This window comes from Pteropus vampyrus, unplaced genomic scaffold, assembly GCF_000151845.1.
Source record: "Pteropus vampyrus isolate Shadow unplaced genomic scaffold, Pvam_2.0 Scaffold46, whole genome shotgun sequence".
NCBI lineage: Eukaryota > Metazoa > Chordata > Mammalia > Chiroptera > Pteropodidae > Pteropus > Pteropus vampyrus.
The window spans coordinates 856084-863433 of NW_011888827.1; positions in this window are offsets into that span (position 1 = coordinate 856084).

Below are 7350 nucleotides of genomic sequence, written 5' to 3' on the forward strand. Positions count from 1 at the left end.
GCGCTTCCCTTTGGTTGACGTCTACCAGAAGCAAGAGTGCAAAGGAGCCATTAGATAGATACAGCTCGTACGGGTCAGTCTCCCAGGGCCCTGAGCAGGGACCGTGGGGGCCGCAAGGAGAGTGGAACTGGAGGAATGGTTGGCAGAGTGATGGCCCCAAAGATATACAAGTCCCACCCTCGGAACCTGTGAATATGTTACCTCACGTGGCAAAAGGGACTTTGCAGATACTGTTAAGGGTCTCAAGATAGGGAGGTTATCCGGGACTGTCTGGGTGGGTGTAATATAATTACAAAGTCCTTATACGAGGGGGGCAAGAGGGTCACTGAGAGAGAGGGAGAGAGAAAGACTCGAAGATGCTACTCCTTTGAAGATGGTTGAAGATGGAGAAATAGACCACAAGCCAAGGAATGCTGGTGGCCTCTAGAAGCCGAGAAAGGCAAAGAAACAGATCCTCCTCTAGAATCTCCAAAAGGAACGCAGCCCTGGGGACTCCGTAACTTTAACCCAGTGAGACTCAGTTTGGGCTTATGACCTCTAGAACCGTAAGGTAATAAATCTGCGTGAGTTTAAGTCAGGCTGTCTATAGTGATTTCTTATAGCAGCAACAGGAAACTAACACAGAAGAGGAAGGCAGTGGTTCCCTCTGCTTCCCTCTGCCTGGGGGGACCTAGGGTTACTGGTCTGGGAAGAACTCCAGGCGACCACATTTGCATCCTCTGGGAAGGCCACACTTCATGAGTCCCGGTGCCTGGTTTCTGTAGAAGGCGAGGCACCATGACTGCCCTAGGTAACTGTATTGCACAGGATTCCCTTAGAGAAGCAGGATCACACTGAGCAGTAGGGATCAGGGATTTATTAGAATGATTGGGCCTTACACAATCCTGGAAGCTGGTGGAAAATTCAAGGCAAGCCTGCCATCTCTGGTATTGGGTCTGAAGCCGACTAGGTCAGCCAGGCCAGCAGCGAGCAGAGAAAGCTGGATATGAGGTTGAGGAGAACACAGATCAGCCGGAGTCTGCCACGGGCACTGGAACCCAAGCCTGTGTTCCATGCAACTCTGATGATGTGGGTGACCTGTGGAGAAAAATGTGCCCTGTGCCACAGAAGTCACAGGCCCAGGAATTGGAGTTGAAGGAAGAGACCCAGTGGGAGCTGCCGGAGCTGCGGGCGAATGTGCTGCCTCTCCCCAGCAGAGTGAGGTAGCGGAGCAGCGGCCACACACGCGAGCTGCCCAGCGCCCTGTGCCAACCCTCAGAGCACAAAATGGCTACTGTGCCTCTCTACCTTCCCAGTTTCCCACAGACATCTCCTGAGGTCCATCTGAACCCAGAACCATACAGGAGAGGGAATTCTGGGAATCCTGGTTCCAGCCCAGCTAGGTTAACAGCCAATCAATGATGTGGAAAGGTAAACCTTTTTCAGTGCTTAGTGCATTCACGTCAGGGACTCCAGCTTCATTACCTCATTTAATTACCCTCCAATTACTTCTACTTTACAGGCAAGAAAGTGAAGCTCGGGATTACATACCTTCCCAAATCATGCAGCTACTCCAAAGATACACAAATGGCCAATAAGGGCATGGGAAGATGCTAGAAAGCATTTTCCATTAGAGAAATGCAAATCAAAACCACGATGAACCCTCTTCATACCAATGGAATGGTAATAATAGTAATAATAATAATAATAATAATAATAATAATAATAATAATAAAAAGAAGGACAAAGCAAGTATCGGCAAGAATGTGGACAAATTGCAACCTTCGCACACTGCCAGTGGGAATGTAAAATGGTGCAGCCACTTTGGAAAACAACCTGGCAGGTCCTCAGAACGGTGTGCATAGAGTTACCATATGACCTATCGGTTCCACCCAGGTACATTCAAGAGAAATGTCAGTGTGCATTCATGCAAAAGTTTGTGCACAGATGTTCATAGCGGCCTTATTCATATAGCCAAAAAAGTGGAAACAACCCAAATGCCCACTGGCAGATGAATGGATAAACAAAAGGGAGTATGTCCACACAATAGAATATCACTCAGTCACAAAAAAGAATGAAGCTCATGCTACGACGTGGGTAAAACTCAGAAACATCATGCTAAGTAAAAGAAGCCAGTCACAAAAGGCCACCTATAGTAGGATTCCATTGATATGAAATACCTAGAATAGATAAATCCATGGAGAGAGAAAGCAGATTAGGGTTTGCTTAGGACCGAGTAGTTAAGGGCGAATGGGAGTAACTGCTAATGGATATGGGGTTTCTCTTTTGGGGTAATAAAAAGTTCCAAAATCGATTGTAGTAATGACTGCACAACTCCGTGAGTTTACTAGAAACCAATGAACTGTACATCTCACTAAAGTTGTTAAAAAGCCATGCACTAGCAAAGAGTAAAGCACGAGATCCAGCCAGGGTTTCTCTTACTTCAAAACCATGCTCCCCACTGAATAATAGTGGACCCCAACTTCACTGGGAGGAAGGATTGCTGGTGAACTCGTTAAACGTACAGATTTTCTGGCCCACTCCCCAGAGTCCAGTTCAGGAGACGTGTGAGGTTTGGGGAATCTCTGATCAACAAGATCCAGGTGAGTTGAGTACAGGTGGTCTGAGGCCACATCTGGAAAACCACTGTCCCCTGCTCTACGTAGGGGGACTTGAGCATCTCAGAGCCAAACAGGGGCATCAGTCAGTGAGATTAGAGGAAGTGGCGATCTCAGAGGCTGATTTTCCTATAGAGGATGATTTTTTTTTTATTAGAGAATAGGTAAAGGAAAAGGAAGAAAGAAGAAGGAGAGAGACCCAGAAGCTCATGGACTAGGAGCTGTGCAATCACTTTTTGCGCATTATCTCATATGTACCATCTCATATGTACCAGGAGCCGTATTGGAGGAAGAGATGGTAGAGCGCTAGGTCAGAAACTCATCCAAGGGAGGTGCATCAAAGAGAGCAGGAATGTCAACATTTGTGGAAATTACTCCAAAGAGGAGAGAGAGAGCAAACACTCACACACCAGCCCAGTTTACCACCTGCCTGGGGCTTCCAGAATGACTTGCTTCATGCTCAAGTGTAATCCTTGAGAGAAAGAGAATCTCAGTGAACTCAAGGTAACGTCAGTTCTCTGGGGCTTCTTTTTGAAGAGCTAATCTGAACAAGCTTGGAAAGCACCCAGCGGTGGAGGTTAAATTTCAATCTTTTTGTGCTGCTACATCTTTGTTCCCTTTACCTTCTCCTTGAAGTGGAAATGATTGATGCTTAAGTAACTTCAGCTATTGAGTAATGTTTATTCAGACTGCAGGGGAACAAGATAGGGCTTAAAAATGAGGTGGACATTTTTCTTTGAATGGCACAAGTTGAGCCTTTGAAAGTCAAGTGTATTCCCAATTGTGCAGTATAATAAAGAGAAGGGCCAGCAGGCAAAAGGTCTCCCACAGATGATCAATGTACAGGAGTTAAGTGGAGCTCAAATAGTCTCATAAAGCCACCTGAGCTGAAGCCCCGGGTTATAAATATTGACTGGGGCCAGGATTGTTTTGAGCATATCTCAGATTTGCTGGTGAGCCTTTCAACCCAGATAGTAGAGGGCTTTGTAAATAAGCTTCTAAAGCTCTGAAGAAAGAGACAAGTCATGTTCCCATATTCCAAACTCTCTCTGGATGACGCCAGCACCCCCTTAGAGGTAAGTGGAAACTGGCAAAGTAAAGAAACCCCACTCGCACCCCTGAGGGTGGTAACTGCCCCTGGTAGAGCCCACTCCCTTCTACATGTGGGCTTGTCCCAGTCAGTCAGCTCAAGTTGGCCTGTAGCCGTGGCCAGCAGGGCCGGACAGATCTATAACACACACAGAGATTTGGCTTGGCAAGCGATTATTTCATCTTAATATCTAAGAATACACAAGCAAAAGCAGGAAAGGGTAACTATGTGTCTTCATTTTGCTAAGACACCCTAACGACTAGACTGGTCATCTTTGAATCTATGGATTGAAGATGGGGAGAGGGACCTACACAGGGGGACGTTATAATTTTCTGGGCCCTGAGTGATAGGTCAATTGACAAGTGTTTGTGGAGCACTGTGAAGAAACAGCCTCTCTTTCTGCAAGGGGTGGTGTGGAAGGAATTGCTGAGTGTCTCTGTATGCTCTCTCCCACCCACCTGCCAGGGCCTTGGTACCTGGCTCTGGAGGAGGAGGAGGTGGCCTTCTTTACCGAGAGGACCAACAATCTAATTGTCAGCCACTCCCACTGTATTTGATCAGCCAGGGCCCAGGCCTAGCATGGCAGGGAAGGAGAGATAGAGGGATCTTTAACCCTTCTGAAGGGGACTCCTGGCTGGTTTTCCTGGGTGGCGCTCAGTGGGTGGGAAGGACTCAAGACCCATGAGTTGGCCTGTATTGTGGCTTTTTAGAGTCAGGAATCTGAACTCCAGGACACCCCATCTTTAATGCCTTCGTATTTTGAGCATTGAATGTTTTTTATTCCCCTCTCCACCCCTTTTTAAGTTTTTTAAAAAGTGATCTTTGAAAATCTCAACCATTCCTTTTGAGCTAAGCAATAAGAGGATATTCCCCTTGCTTGGTATGTGGCATTGACAGAAGGGAAGGGAGATTTATGAGACCAAGCAAGATAACACCATGAGGGCTGAGAAAAAAGATGAACGTGGCAATGCCCCTCCCCCTGAGCCTTTACTTGTCCTTCTGTATCCCTCCACAGCCTCCTTTTTTTGTCAAATATTAAGACATGCTCCATTCACCATATCATTCATCCCTTTAAAGCACGCAATTTGGTGTTCTTTAGTATGTGTACAAAGTTGTACAACCGCTACCACCATCTAACTTCAAAACATTTTTGTCACCCTACAAAAACCCCGTACCCGCTAGCTATCTCCGCCCCCCACCCCGAACCCCTGTTTCTCCTCCATCCTCTCAGTAGATTAGACAACCAATGATCAACTTCCTGTCTCTGCGGACTTACCTATTCAGGGCATTTAATATAAATAGAAGCCTATAATATGCGACCACTTTTGACTCTCTTGTTTATCATAATGTCTTCAAGGTTCATCTATGTTGTAGCATGAATCGGTATTTTGTTCCTTCTTATGACTAAATGACACCGCTTTGCATGGACATGCCATATTTTATTTATCTATTCATCATTTCATGGAAACTTGATTGTTTCTGCTTTTGGACAGTTATGAATAGTGCTGCTTTGAACATCTGCGTACACCTCTATGGGATTTTATCCAAGGATTTTGTTACCACTCCCTGCAGAAGCACCCAAATGCAGGTCATGTGAGAAGCAAAGAAGTACAGCTCAAAGGACTCAGTCTGATCAAGAAGGCATGAGAAAGGAAAAGACACACTTATTGAGTACCTACTGGGAGCTAGAAGATACACCGCAATACATTTTCCTTTTACAGATAAGACTTTTATAAATCAGAAGAGAGATTTTAAAAATTGGCCCAAGAATACATTGCTGTTGGACTCACAATTGGAGTGATTTCCCTGGTATCTTACTGCCACATGCAAATATATCTTATTAAGAGCAGAGGTCAAGTGTCAAATGATAAGCTAGTTCTTATGTGATTTTCTCAAGGTTACATAGCTTGTAGGTAGCAGAACCGTGGTCTTCATTTGGGAGGAAGGAACACTGGAAGTGCCCTGGGATGTCCAGGAAAGACTTCTGTATCTGTTTGTTAAGTTATGCCGTAGTAACAAAAATCCCCAAATCTTATCATCTTACAGCGACAGCAGCTTCAATCTCGCTCTCGTGTGCACAGCTGCAAGGTGGCCACTGTGGCTCTACTTTGTGCATCTTCTCATCCAGGGACACGAGCTGAAGGAGAAGCCTATAGTTGAGATACTGTGTTTTCTCAGTGAAGGGAAAAGAACGAGAGGTAGACCCACACTGTTGAGTGCTCTTAAAGCTTCTCGGCCATGGCTTCTGTCATATGCATTCCTATTCCATTGGCCATGCAAGTTACATGGCCAAGAATGGAACTGGGGCTGGGAATTGTCCCTTGTGGTCACATGTCAGTGAATGGGATGTGTAGTCCTCCTACAGGGAAGGCAGTAGATGGGAATATAAGGTAGTCGCCTAGAGCTTCTAGAAGGCAAAGAAGTAGTTGCTTCCAATCTGTAAGTATTAGATTGCTGGAAAATACTTTTTCATTCAACAGATTTTTATAAAATATCCCCTAAATGCTATATATTCCACAAGGTGCTGGTGAGCAAAAGCAAGTTTGTTTTCTGTCCCCATGTGTTTGCAGCTGAGAGAAAGATCAGGATCAGTTAGGGAAGTACATAAACGATGATGGAATTCTGACAAATGCCACGGAGGAGAGGTGTGTGGTGTTATCTGTGGTGTAATGACCCAGTCAAGGGAGACCGAGAAGCCCATGGGCACCAATCCAGAGAAAGAACTGGCTTCCTGGGCCGCACTGTGACACACGCCTGACCTGGTTACAGCCATGGATTACACTGTGACACCCCTTCGTATCAGTAGCTGGGTGCCCATGACGCTGTCCAACACGAGTGTGAGAATAACCAACCCCACAGAAGGGCAGGGGTCACCCCGGGCTTCATGGAGGGGAGAGGGAGACCCACGACTGGAGGATCAGGATGGGGAACGGTCCTGAGAGGTGGCTGCTCGGTGCAGTGTCAGTAAGGTGGGCAGTGACGAGAATACAGTTTCACCATTACTATCTTGGAGCTGCCTCTCTCTGGCTAGGCGTCAGCTTTCTCATCTGCCGAATAGGTATAATATTGCACATCTGACTCACGTGGCTGTTGCCAGGGTGTGGGAGATGGAATAATGCCCCCCCCCGCCCCCACCCCCAACAGGTTCTGATCCCCAGAACCTATAACTACGATCTTCCATTGCAAAAGGGATTTTTGCAGCCATAATAATTAAGCTAGGGACCTTCGGGGGGGAAGGTTAGCCCGGGGGGCGGTGGGTGGGGGAGACTAGTGTAATCACAAGGGGTGTTAGATAAGGGACACCAGGGCCAGAGTCAGAGGAGATGTGAGACAAGCGGGGAGCAGAATGATTTAAAGAAGGGACCCCGGACCAACAAGCGCAGGGGCCTCCCAAAGCTGGAAGAGGCAGGGAAACAGATTGTCCCCTGCAGCTTCCAGGTGGAACATGGCCCTGGGACACCTGATTTTAGCCTGGAAGCCCATGCCGGGTCTCTAACCCACAGAACGGTAAGGTAACTTGCTGTTGTTTCGAGCCTTGCCCTTTGCGGTAATTTGTTACGTCAATAGAGAACTAATACACAGGTTAAAATAAATTCTTCGAAGATGCTGGAAATCGGAAGTGTTCTTGTTGCTCAGAGGCAAGAAGGGGTGGGATGGCTGCTG